The sequence below is a fragment of the Protopterus annectens genome, chromosome 2.part0 (assembly GCF_019279795.1).
Source record: "Protopterus annectens isolate FY-2018-M chromosome 2.part0, PAN1.0, whole genome shotgun sequence".
In the NCBI taxonomy this organism is placed as follows: Eukaryota; Metazoa; Chordata; order Ceratodontiformes; family Protopteridae; genus Protopterus; species Protopterus annectens.
This window is the reverse complement of record NC_056728.1, coordinates 1,182,990,525-1,183,004,856: the sequence shown is the minus strand read 5'-3', so window position 1 is coordinate 1,183,004,856 and position 14,332 is coordinate 1,182,990,525.

The window sequence follows — 14,332 nt, the reverse complement described above, 5'->3', positions numbered from 1 at the left end:
ACACTTCTATTATGTTTTGATTGCTAGATCTTAGGAGTCTTTGTGGGTGGTGCATTTTAAAGGTAGAGGAGAGGGAAGGACAGAGGGAGGGGTGGAAAATGAGTTTGTGTGCATAGGTGAGTTGAGTATAGGAGAGGTAGTTGGGAAGCTCTAGCCAGTTTAGTTTGTGGAGAAGTGCACAGTGATGGGTTGATGATTTGTTGCTAGTGGCAAATCTGGCAATTTTATTATAACAAGAGGACAGTTTTGTTTTGAGAGATGATTGTAGGTTTGTTAGGAGAGGGACACCATAATGGAGGAAAAGTATGAGAAATGTAGTGGAGAGAGTGAGCTTAGTAGCTGTAGTGAGGTATCGATTGTGTCAGTAGAGCATGCCAAGTTTTTGGTGGGTTTTTTATGTTTAGTTGTAGATGGGAATTGAATTAAGCTTGTCATCAATCTGGACTCCTAGTAATTTGGTTTCGGATACCGGTTCAAGAGGTGTGTTATTTTGGCTGGTGATGGAGAATAATTTTCTATCAATGGTGTTGGTTTTAGAGGGGGTAAATATCATAAGTTTGTTTTTTGCCACATTGAGTGCTAGATGATTGTCTTTCATCCACTGTTCTGTGGTAGAGAAGGCATCTTGAGTCAGCTTTAAGAGAGTTGGGATGGATGAGGCAGCACAGATGATTGCAGAATTGTCAGCATATTGAATAATGTTAGCATAAGGGATTGAGCAGAAAAAATCATTTATGAATATATTGAAGAGGAGGGGACCCAATATGGAACCCTGTGGGACACCTGCGGGGGTGTTAAGGAAAGAGGAGGTAGCTTTTTTCCACTTGACAGCTTGTTGCCTGTTGGAGAGGTAGCTGGTGAACCATTTGAGAGATGAAGGTGATAGGTTTAGGTTAGATAGTTTAGTAAGGAGTAGGTTATGAGAGATAGTGTCAAAGGCCTTACAGAGGTCAAGTAGGATGGTAGATACAGTAAAGCCAGAATCTCTAGCTTTATTCACAGTTTCTAGGAAAGATAGGAGGGCAGTCATAGTGCTGTGATTGGGTCTGAATCCATGTTGGGAGGGAGTTAATAAGTTGTTGTCTAAGAGATAGGGAAGGAGTTGAAGATGAATACATTTCTCTAGGAGTTTTGAGATGGGAGAGAGGATGGCAATGGGCCGGAAGTTGGTGATATTAGTATTGTTGCCTCCTTTGTGCAGGGGAATGATGAAAGCCTTTTTTTCTAGAGTTGGGGAACAAGACCTTCTTGGATAGAGTGGTTGATTAGGATGCTGATAGGGAAGGCAATGGCTTTGGCAGCTATGCTGAGGAAGTATGAGGGAATGTTATCGGGGGCATTGGTACATGGTTTTAGCTTCTACAAGAGTTTTTTTATGGTAGAAGTAGGTATGGGTTTTATGGTGAATGATGAGGGTTGAGAGGATGGGGAATGAGAGACTGGAGGTGGAGGGGGTGATGGGAGAGGAGATGTGGAAGTAGGAGGTGGAGTGTTATTAGAGAAGGAAGAGTTTAGTTTGGAAATAGAGTTTATGAAAAAAGAGTTGAATTGGGTGGCTAGATCTATGTCTTGTACATTTGTGCCTGGGCTTGGGTTTTTAGTTGTGCCAGGTTTTAGGAGGGTAGTGATACCTTTCCAGAACTTTTGTGGATTGGTTTTATGATTGCTTTGAAGTAAGGAGAAGTAGCTTTGACGGTCTGCTGTGATAAGCTTTTTAACTGAGTTGCGAAGAGTTTTGTAATCATAGAGGGTAGAGGGAGTTTTGTTCCTTTGGTAATGTGCCCAGACTTTGTCTCTAAGTCACATGGCAGTTAGTGTGGTTTTTTTTAGCCAGGGGGTGGTTTTGTTTCTTATTATTTTGTTTTTTATGGGAGTATGACTATCTAGTAGTTTTAGGAAAGTTGCATTAAAGTGTGCGATTGCATTTTCCAGGGGTAGAGTTTTTAGAGGGTACCAGTTAAGTGATTTTAGGGAGTCAGAGAAGGCTTTTGGGTTGACGTTTCTTTGACATCGAGTACTGATGTAATTATGAGTTACTTGTAAGGGAGAAGGAAGACGCCTAGCAAAGATGGGAAGGTGGTCGTTGAAGGAGTCAGGAAGAGTTTCACTATCAGGGTAGTAGTGGGGTGAGAGACTAAGATCCAGTCTAGGATGCTGCCACTGGCAAAGTCTTTAGAGGGCCTGGTAGTGGAGTTGATGAGTTGAGAGTAGTTATATAGATTGATGTTTAGGGAGTGTGCAGGGGACTGAATAGAGGACCAATTAATGTTTGTGTCTCCCATGATAATAGCTTCATTAATGATATTGGTAGAAAGCCAGGAGAGGATATCTTCAAGTACTGAGATATTATCTCCAGGGGAATGTAAAGGGAGGCTATGCATATGTGTTTGTGTTTACTTAACTGAAATAGAGCTAGTATTAATTCTGTGTTGGTGAACTGGGGAATGGGTTTATTATAGGGAGTAATGCATAGGGAGGATGAGTAGAGTAGAGTTACTCCACCGCCCTTTTTGTGGGTTCTGTCTTTTCTGATGATGGAGTAATTAGGTGGTACTATTTCTGCATCTTTTATATGAGGTTTTAACCAGGTTTCAGATATGGCTATGATGTCGGGTTTGTTGTGGAGTAGCCAGGCATGCTGGTTGGGAATTTTGTTAGCTACGCTTTGGGCATTAAGAGATGCTAGTAGGATGGATTTAGATGTAGAGGAAGAGAGGTTTGGGCCAGGGTTAGGGTGTATATCTCCAGATAGAAGTATGGTTGTTAGAAGTTGGATTATGTAGTAGAGGTGTTTGGATTGTTTTGTTTGTGTGATGTGTGTTGTAAGATTTGTGAGGGATTTGGAGGATAGAGTGGGAATTGAGGTTTTATAAGGAGTGATTAGTTTGTATTGAAAACATAGATTGTTGTTGATGGGATATAGGGCAGGAGATATTGAGATAAATGAGTGTGAGTTTGATGTGTGGAGTGAGCTGGTTGTATGTAGGAGTGGTGTGTGGGTTATGGGTTTGGGCTGGGTAAGGTAGTGGATGTAAGTGAGTTTCAGAAAAAGTAGTAGTTGAATTGAGAAGGATGTATATTTTGTAAGCATGTTGAGGCTTGGATGAAGCAATATATGATGTTGAGTAAGGTGGAAGGGAAATACGTGGTGAATGGATGGTGTGAGGGGGAAGGGAATAGGAAGAGGAAGGGTTTAAAGGGGTGGAGTTCAGTAAATGGAGAGGAAGTAGGAGTGATTAGGTGGGTATAAACCTAGAGGTAGTGGGGGTGGGTGAGATTTGGGGGTAGGGTAGGGGAGCGGAGTGAGCCCACAGGGTGAACGAAGCGGGGAAGAGTAAGGAGAAAAGAAAATCAGCAGAAAAGTATCAGCCACTGCTGATTAAATAGTAAGGTAAGCAGGTAATTAGATGTAAAACCCTATAAGGGAGAAATAATTTACAGGAAGTTAAATGATGCTTTCATTCAATTATTGTGTGTTTTACGGGGGGGGGGGTTATTACCAGCTTTTTGACAGTGTAAAACTGGGTCTTGAGCTATTTAGTCAGTTTCATAGAAATGAAGCCAAAGTAAGATTAATGTTGTACTGTCTTTTGGTTGGTAGGTGCTGCCACCTAGTGTTAATATGAAGAAAGCAGGCAGGAAAGGTGAGCAGGTCACTTAAATGTTCACTGTGAAAATATCTAGGACAAAGTTGACCTGGAGGGGAGGGTATTTTCTTTTGGTCTGCGGTAGGCTGCTTAATCACTTACATGGGAAGTCAGACAAGTATATATAAGTTATAAGTAGGCAGCTACAGTTACAGTAGTTGGTTTAAGGCTACCTACATTCACAAAGTTTACTTTTGGGGAGTCTTCACAGTAGTAGTAGTTCTATTGGCTGAATCTAGCCAGCAAAGCACCAGGGAAATGTCAAAGGTATTGCAGGAGGTATTCCTTTTGTTTTTGAGGCAGGGAGGGAGCTTCTGGAGTGAGGAAATTCACAAAGTTTACTTTTGGGGAGTCTTCACAGTAGTTCTATTGGCTCAATCTAGCTGCCAAAGCTCCAGGGAAACATCAGAGGTATTGCAGGATGTATTCATTTTGTTTCTAAGGCAGGGAGGGAGCTTCTGGAGTGAGCTTCTGGAGTGAGGAAATTCACAAATTTTACTTTTGGGGGGGGTCTTCACAGTAGTTGTATTGGCTCAATCTAGCTGGAAAAGCTCCAGGGAAATGTCTGAGGTATTGCAGGAGGTATTCTTTTTGTTTTTGAGGCAGGGAGGGAGCTTCTGAAGTGAGCTTCTAGAGTGAGGAAACTTAGTTATATCATGCTAACCCTTTGTTCAAAACCTACCGGGAGGCGAAACAAGCAGCACTACCATGGGAACCAGCACTGGGGTGAAGAAGGATATGATCACATCTAACCAGGCTGTCTTTTCCTTTTGGACAACCCACTGCTCAAACCGTTGAGTTCCAGGTTCTGATATGGGATTCTGTTCACAGTAGTTTCGGATTTCTCTCATAATATATTTAATTCTATCTCCAAATGGATGTTAACTTTTTCCCTTCTCCTTCCCTCTTCAAAGTAGTTCTCTGAAGCTTAATGACATAATCTCGCCCATGACCTCACCAGTGCCACTGGCATACCCAAACTGCTGAGCAGGTCATGCACCACTATGCCGACCTGAAGCAGCATAAGGGGGACCTCTTGGAGGAGTGTATCCAAGAGGCTAGAGCATTAGGGGAAGTTCCAGCTGTGTGTAAATATCACCCCAGTATGTGTGTAATAATTGCCATCTCAGGTATATAATGGATAGGTATTGCTAAATATTCCTCTTATGTCCCCCACAGCTGCAATGGAGCAGGCCATGAACCAGGAGCCCCACATCAGTCGCCTGGCAAGGTTGCGATGTGAGGCAGGTCAGTAATACTCATGCATTTGCTGTTATAGGAAATTAAAATAAAAGTACTAGTAAATTAATTGCTTGTATAAAACCTGAATTGTTCAAGGCAAGTACTGCAAACACTAGAGAATATGGCAGGAAGAGTCTCATATTGTTTGTAAGTCAATAAAAGTGTAATAGCCTGACAAAACAGGTTTAACTGCTGGACTGCATGTGTATATCTTGGTATCATACGGTACTGTAGATATGCAAACATGTAATAATACTGAAGTATTAAGCACTGTTGCCCACACCGTGCACCATATATTGAATGTGTAGGAATGCCTGTATATGACAGATGTAATCCCCAGAGGTCATTTAGTACAACTGAGAGACACATAGACAGTAAACAGGGGAAATTCAGACAACGAAAAATGAATAGCACATGCAAATGAGATGCAAGTTGCAGTTTTTTTAGCACACACAGCCACGGTTCGAATCCTGCCAGTGGTAGTAGTCTGCATACAGAATCATACCCGACAACTGTACAGATATATCCAGAATGTCAATTAAAAAGGCCCATATTTGTTGCCTATCAACCTGTCCCCCTGGGAAATCAGTGGGATGATCCCAGATGTATAGGCAGCAAATAGGAAATACAACTGACTGACACACAGCTATGAGAACAAAGCTGGCACACAAGCAACTCCCCAATACCTTATGTGACTAATAAGCCACATATGTCCCATTTACACCCCAACTTGTCAAGCTGTGGTCAGAGTGTGTGCAGAAACAGATGTATGTGCATATTAGTATTGTGGGATCTGGTACCATGTGTGGGAACATTCAGGTAGTGCTAATAAACATTCCTCCCACAGGTCTGTCAGATACCAACACTGTGGCCAGAAATACAAGAATGATATGCAGTTGCTCTGAATAATGAGGTATTACACATCACTGTTGTCCACACTGTTCTACAACATATAATGGCCTAGGAAATCTGTACATGAGAATTGTAATACAAGGTCAGAATGCCAAAGCACAGGGGATTAATAAGACAGAAAGCAGATTGGAGATATACAGCAATATCTATATAGCAGACACAACTGTGATGGACAGTGTTTAAGTTGTAGCAGACACAGCCATGGTCTGAATCCTGGGAATGGAATTAGACTGCATACAGATTCATACCTCACAACTATACAGATGAGGCCAAAATGTCCAGTATATGTGCCCATATCTGCTGCCTGCCCCCCTGTCCCCCTGGTAAGTTTGTGGGATGATCCCAGATGTTTAACCAGCAAACAGGGAATACAAGTGATTGTCAAACATCATGAGAACACACCTGTAAATGTAGCAACCCCACAAACTGTTAGGAGAATAATATTTCAAGTATGTCATATCTACACTCCCATGTTGTCAAGCTGTGACCAGAGTGTGTACAGTAAAAGAGTGAGATGTATGTGCATAATACTAATGTGTAATCTGGAACTTTGTGTGGCAGCAGTCAGGTAGTGCTAACAAACATTACTCCCACAGGTATGTTGCATACATACACTGTGCTGAGAAATACAGACCATTATATCCTGTACTGGTACTGTTCACTCTGGTATTGTAGGGAATTGTGATTGTTGCAGTTTCTATGAATAATAAAGTATCACTGGTCACTGTCACCCGCACTGTGCTACATAATATAACTGTAGGAAAGCATGTATATGTGTGTGTCAGGTCACTAAAAGTGGAGGAGGGCAATATTCTAGATATGTCCCAGCACACCATAATGTCATCAACACATGGCCAGAGTCTGTGCAGAAAGAGATTGACAGCTATGTGCAAAACAACAACCCAGAATCTGGGAGTATGTGCAGAAGCAGTTAGTTAGTGTTAACAAACATTCCCTCCACAGGTATAGCAAGTAAGAGGTGTATACTGCAGGTACATCTGGTTCATGTGTAATGATGACAACAGCCATATCACTGTCCAAAGTAAGGCTATAGGGTAGTGTAGTATGACCTGTAAGGTACAGAAAACAGCACTGACTAGGAAAGTAATGTGGACTACAGGAATATACTTGTTGTTAATTGACATCTTTCTCTCCACCCCACCATATCTCCAACAATAATAAACATACCCACCCCAGCTGGTATGTAATGACTGATAATGTCCAATTGTTTGATAAATATTTTCATGGTTCCCATGCATGTGCTATATTGAATTATTCCAACATTGGTGGCATGGTGCCATCAATGAACCTGCATGCTGTCCTTATTACCACTGTGGTCCCATATATGCATGCGTTCTGTTTGCTATGCAACTGTTCCGTATCTGGTATCTGGGTTAATGGGAATATCTATGCATGCTGTTATACCCAACCCTGGAATGTGTTGACTATTAGTAATGTATACCACAAGGCCAGCAGTATATGATCCAGAAGTCACAAAATAAGATGAAAATACTAAATTAATAGCATATAACTGGCTGAAAACAGCCCTTTATTAGTGAGACAGACCAGTTTCGGCAACCAATGCCTTCTTCAGTGTACACTATATGCTATTAATTTAGTATTTTCATCTTATTTTGTGACTTTTGGATCATATACTGCTGGCCTTGTGGTATACATTTGAATGGTTCTGGCCGTGCATCAACCTACCTGCATAGCATCATGTTTGGTTGACTATTAGTAACCCACAAATGATGATGAAATCTACACACTATAGCATGCTTGAGAAGACCAGTCGCAGTGGACCCACCAGTCCCACCTCAGCTGGCCATGGCACAGGGAACCAGCATGTCTGGGGCCCAACCCAGGACCTGTCCATTGGTCCTGCACCACCTTTGGGTGGAACCGCCTCAGTGGATGTGGCTCGTCCCCCCCCGGGATTAGGTGCGGACAGGAACCTGTCACCCATCACCAGGTCGGAGTCATAGTGCGTAGAGCGATCAACTAGCAGTTTGGTGATGTTCTATGCCAGCTCGAGGGCCGCGTGTCATGATTAGAGAGTCAGCCTGGCTCTGTGACTCAGCCCCCAGCACAGCCACCTTTGGTTCTGTGAAGGTGCAGTGATGACTGCCCATGGGTGGGGACCTCAGTCACACTGCTACCACTAGGGGGCTTGTGGGCTTCTGATATCCCAACACTCCTCCCCATCAAGGCGTTTACCCCCCACATGTGTCAAATACCACCCCTGTATGCATCTAGTTTGTCTTGTCTGTTAACCTACCCAACCTACCTCCCCAAATATACCTACTACCTCTCCCCAACATCCCACTCTCACCTGAAAAAAAAAAAGGCAATCTGTTCCCACAAAAACATCTCGCCCCATACATAGCTGTCCATTTCACACACGTGTCCACTGGACACATGTAATCTGGTCTAACTGGCATCACAACTTATTATTGCTGTCCTCACACCTCTCCCAGGGGTTTGAGTGTCCAAATCTACTTCCAAATTCAGTGTATTTGCACAGTTGTTCCTGTAGAAGAAATAGGCAGCTATGGGCCTTCCCTACACACCTTCCTGCACATCCCTGGCTATTTTCCCTAATGTCTTTCCCTCTTTGTGCCCCTTTTTTCACCACTTTCCTATCAACCCCTTTTTCTTTTCTTTTAAAGAAATTAGTGCAGGGGTAAGCGGCAGTAAGCACTTTTAAGCAGCAGTAAGTGGGTTTAAACCTGTTTGCGCAGGGGTAGGCAATGCCTACACAGGTTAAGCAATTTAGAAACTGAGTATACAACACTGTAACCAGAGGTTAGCAGTGCTTAACTCCACGCAAACCCACGCAAACCCACTTACAACTGCTTCACTCTGTATCCAACGGCCCATGTTCTGCCCAGCAACAAAATAAACAGCCTCTGCAAGGCTCGAACCCAGAACCTTGCACACCATAGACAAAATGATTTACCACTAAGCCATGCCAGATATACATAACTCTGATGTTTTCAGAAACATATCATCCAGCCCAGTCATGCAACAGTACAGAGAAAGTATTCCAACATTTAGATGTATGTGTGTGTGTAAATATATTAATATCTAAACAGATACAACATATCTATATGTGTAAATATATATATATATATATATATATATATATATATATATATATATATATATATATATATATATAAACATATATACATGCAAATGCCTACATCGACACATACATATGTCTACACCTATATGACCACATATACACAGCAAGTTACATATATGTACACAGATATTTATCTATGTAGGTATATATATATATATATATATATATATATATATATATATATATATATATATATATATATATATATAGACATAGTTATATATATGTAAGCAGGTATATATATATATATATATATATATATATATATATATATATATATATATATAGGTATATGTGGCCATACATCTGTAGATAGCAATGGTAGATTAACTAAAACATATATGTCCACATGTACCATTAATGTGGTTGAGAGGTCCCAAACAATATATGTCTTGTACGAATAGGTATACCCCCCCACAGCCAAACACATCTGCCCTGCAATACACTACCAAGTGTTGCAGATTCCATAACCAGGACCTGACACGACATGGGCACAAGATGTTAACAGTACTACATTCCACCTGTATGTCAGGCTAGTACTGGTAACATGTCATGCAGTACAGTCTGGCTCCCATAGGAAATGTAAAATGTTGGAGCTATCAACATCCCCAGGATATATATACACAGACACATATATGCAGATACATATATATATATACATATACATTTTACTACACATATACACGCAGAGATATGTACACTAAGATACATATGTAGAAGGTGCACACAATATGGAACAGCCATTATGCCTACAGTTAACACCTTCTCAACTTGACACTGTATGGGCCACCCATACAAATGACAATCGTTGCCTGCAACATATACCCACAGAGAGGTCATAGGTAAAACACCACACACAGGTTTTTAGAAATGGAAAACCTTTATTTGTGTACTATTACAGTTCTATATGCCATGTCATATAGCTGTTCAGACACTGACATCCATATAAAGAGGGTAATGCAACTGTAAAACAGTTATACTAATACAGCAGTCTGGAAAGTTTCACAACTGTTGCTGTCCAGGCAAAGCCCTTCAAATTGTACAATAGTAAAGACAGACTGGGCCACAGGATACCAAACAACCAACAGTAAGTAATGCAGGTGTATAATTCAGCAGCCTCTATCTACACTCTGTACAAAATCACTAGGTGGTAAAGACTTCAGTTGACCAAATGGGATGCAACTGTTACATAACAAGGCATAACTGACACCATCACAAGCACACTAGACAAACAGAACAGTCTGTATGGCAGGAGGCAGGAGGCCTGCATTAACCCAATTTATCTAAGTAATGTAAATATAGGTGAAGTGTATGGTACTGTACATCCAGATACCTTAAGGCAGCTCACCCCTGCTACCCCCACATATTGTAACAGCCTAGGTTATTTATGGTGCATCCCCCCCCCACAGACTCAATAATAAAGGGCCATATACCACTGTTACATACACTGGCCTCTGGAGTGCATAATAGTACACATGTATTGTGTAGGTGAAGCCCACACATATATGGCCCCAGCCCCACCGTGGGGGATACAACGACAGTGGACCGATGGCAGCAATGGTAGTGTGATATACTCACAGTCCACTACAGAACAACCCCTGACAGCATGTCATATGTGTAAAGCTTGGTATGTAGGTGGAGGACAGAGGCTGGAAGACAGGCCCATATGTGGAAAACTGTTGCCATACAATAAGCAAGTCACTGGTGTTACAGGATAGTCTGCAACATACCTTAGTCAGGGAACTGAGGATAGCCATGTACTGATAGCACTCAACACACACACACTGCCAGTGAACTATCTGATACAGGACCTGTGTGGTGGACAGACAAAACATGATAGGCACACCTCTGGCCACCAAGAGGATAGGCCCACAGTTGAGAGCTATGAATACAGACTGCATTACAAGGTAAACTAGTATGTACATACACACCCTGTAACACCAGTACTATACAAAGCATAACACAACTCTACTCACACTCTGTCTGAAGTTCTGGAACCTCCTACAAATATATAGCTATCCTGAGTGCACCAGTTCTCCTGTAAGAGGTATTGCTACCTGCTGTCTGTAACACTGATGCCCACACACAGGAAAGATGTCCATCACACAGGAAAGGTAAAGGGACCATGCCCACATGATGTAGGGATTTATAGTACGTGGCTGCCATGGCAGTGGTAATTGGAAGTACTACACAGCAAGCTGCATGCAGTTAGCAAGTGGGGGGCACTGATTCGTGCAGATGCCATCACCTGATCATGTGCATCACCTACTAAAGCCAGGTTTCAATCCATTCACAGCAGCTCAATCCATTTACTGAAGAGAGAGATAGAGATAGAGAGAGAGAGAGAGAGAGAGAATAACAAAAAAAAAAAAGACAAAGCTCTTCAAACTAAAAGCTGAAGTCACAGGCATTTAGCCAGCTGCCATTCAACAAGACATCATTCCCACAACAGGTATGTGAAGAATATATACATGTAACAGAATGTAGTACCTGGTCCATCATAGTGGGATAGATGATGTGGAATAAGTTATATGTGCCATCATGTGTTGTTGTGATGATATTCAACTGAACAAATGCTATGGACAATAGTGTCTGTCCCTTTGGGTAGTGGGCCATAGCCATTAACTGTGCAGGTCAACACTGACAGACAAGATGTAAGCCATCATAGTGTGTGTATTGTGTCATGTGAAGTATGTATATTATGTGGCCAATAGCTGGTGGTGGAAGTAATGCCATTATGATGGACATGTGGGAGCCACAGCCCACCACTGGCAGGATACACAGGTGAATCTGTAATGTAGCATGCCAGAATGCCATAGGTGTGTAATAGGGTTATCTGCAATTGGGTCTTACATATACCCCTCTAATGTCAGGCCGTGTCCATATGTGGCACCTGTCTGTGTTGCAGCAAGGCAGAACAGTGCAGCTGTGCAGGAAGGTGTTGTGAGATTGTGGAGCTGATGTCTGAATGTACCCCACATATAGGTATGCATATGTGTGCATATGTCACATTTATAATAAATAAAGATATACATGTATATCAGCAAGTATGTCCAGAAATATACATATACCCATGTGTAGACATATATATATATATATATATATATATATATATACATCACATATATCTACACATATATAAATATATACCTATATGTACATGTCTACATATATACAAACACACACACACAAACATATATGTATGTAAAAACATGTCCCCTATATTACTACCATAGTGATGCATGCCATGTGTGAGGCAGCAGCACACAAAGCAATACACACAGATATCTACAGCTGGCAGTGTGTGCACCATGGATGGGTATGTCACATGTTAGTCCCTTGTTGGCACCACATTGCCCCCATCTGTGAAGTATGCAATGGCAATATGGGGAAGTATGGCAGGTACACATGTGAAGGTGGTCAGGATTGGTAGATATAGATGACAGTCTACAGGGGTGGTATGTGACACATGTGGTGGGTAAACACCATGGATGGTGTGTGTGGTCTGTGATGTGGATGTCCCATGGGCCCCAATATGAGCCCAATGGGAACAAGCCTCCCACCCACTGCTACTCACAACAGCAGTCCACGTCCTCAAGGTGCCTGGTCTGGAGGCTGAGCAGGAGGAGCATGTTGGCCCTGTGAATGTGTACTGTGTGCCTCAGACTGCTGTAGCACAACCCTCTTGTGTCTGTGCAGCCTGGTATGGAACAGACCCTAGACCTGAGCTCAGGGGACAGGAACATGTGAGTGTGTGCCCTGAGGGGGGGACAGCATCCCCCTGGGTGGTTCCATCTGATGGTATTGCTGTAACAGTACATGAGGAGGCCCCAGGTTGGCACACACATGTGATGTGGCCAGGTATCATGGGCAGATGGGTGTGGAGAGGTGGATCTGCTGGCCAATAGAACATATACATGTTATTGTGTCACTGTTATAGAACATATGTTGGTAGTAATAGTCTACACAATCCCAGTACATGTCCAACAGCATGCATAGATATCCCCAATGACACAGACTGTCAGATATGCAGCAATCTCAGAGCAGCCGTACCACTGGCATATATGTAACCATAGTGGCCCTGACAATGGCATGCAGGTGAATAGTCTGTAAAAGGCCAGCAATGATAGTGTCCACACAGGGGACATGGCTACAATCACATAGAATAAGGTGTGGTACAATACAATATCTGTCCAACTGGTAGTTAAGCTGTAGCCATACCAAATGAGTTGTGTGTACAGTCTGTTGAAACTGATATGGTGGGGGGGGTAACAGAGATGTGTATTACGAGCTGTGGTAACCTTGCCGTATGAGCTGCTCAGACCTGCTTTCATCTTTATATCTTTCAGCAAAGTAGGCACATGCACGGTTGCCCACCTATTCCAATGCTGAGAATGAAGTGTTGATAGCACACATGATCCAGCACTATCAACTGCTGTTTGGCAGGCACTCACATGAGCAGCAGGAGTGGACCACCCTGTGGAATGACCTAGTCCACAGGGTCAATGATGTCGGATTGCACAACCACAGTTATGAGCAGGTCCGGCATAATTGTACTGACCTGCTTCGCAATGCCCGTCGGCGTGCTGCTGAAGTCCGGGGGATCACCTCACCACAGGGGGGGGGACATGCCAGCCATCTCCCCTGATGTATGGTGAAGCTCCTGGCAAGCCTTGTGGCACTTGCCCGTCTGGACAGCCAACAACCACTGGACTCCTTCATGGAGGTGGGTGTCACCCACACACTGGCCAAGAGCATGCAGGTAAGGACACAGGACACATCAGTAGACCATGGTTGTGTAAACATCTGTATTGATACAGGTAGATCATGCATATCTGACGTGTCATAGATATATTGTGTTGCTGCATTGTAGTGATAAACAGATGTCCATATGTGGTAGTATCGTGGGAATGTCCCATTGATGTATGGTAATACTGCACCCAGCCTGTAGCACTGCCACAGTTGTGGCCACTGACATGGCATCTCTCACCATCTTATGTAGGTCCCTCTGAGATAGCAACAAGGCAGCAGCCTATAGCTGGTGAGTATGTTTTATGTAGATGCTTGCCAATACATCGGGCATGTAATGGTGATGGTATATTCCATGCACACATCTAGCACACCTACCCCGAATGCATGCTGTACATGTCTATGTATTGTTGCTGTGAAACGCACGGTCTCACAGGGGTGACCTTGATGGGATACTGGAAGGGTATGTCAGACACATGCATGATAACTAACATCCTGTCATTGCAGAATGTGTCCACAGGGAGTAACATATTGGTGGTAGACATGGCCTACAGTAGTGACATGTTCTGAACAACACCCATATACAGTGCAATACCAATTTATATACCTGTTGGACAATGGCAACTGTGCAGAG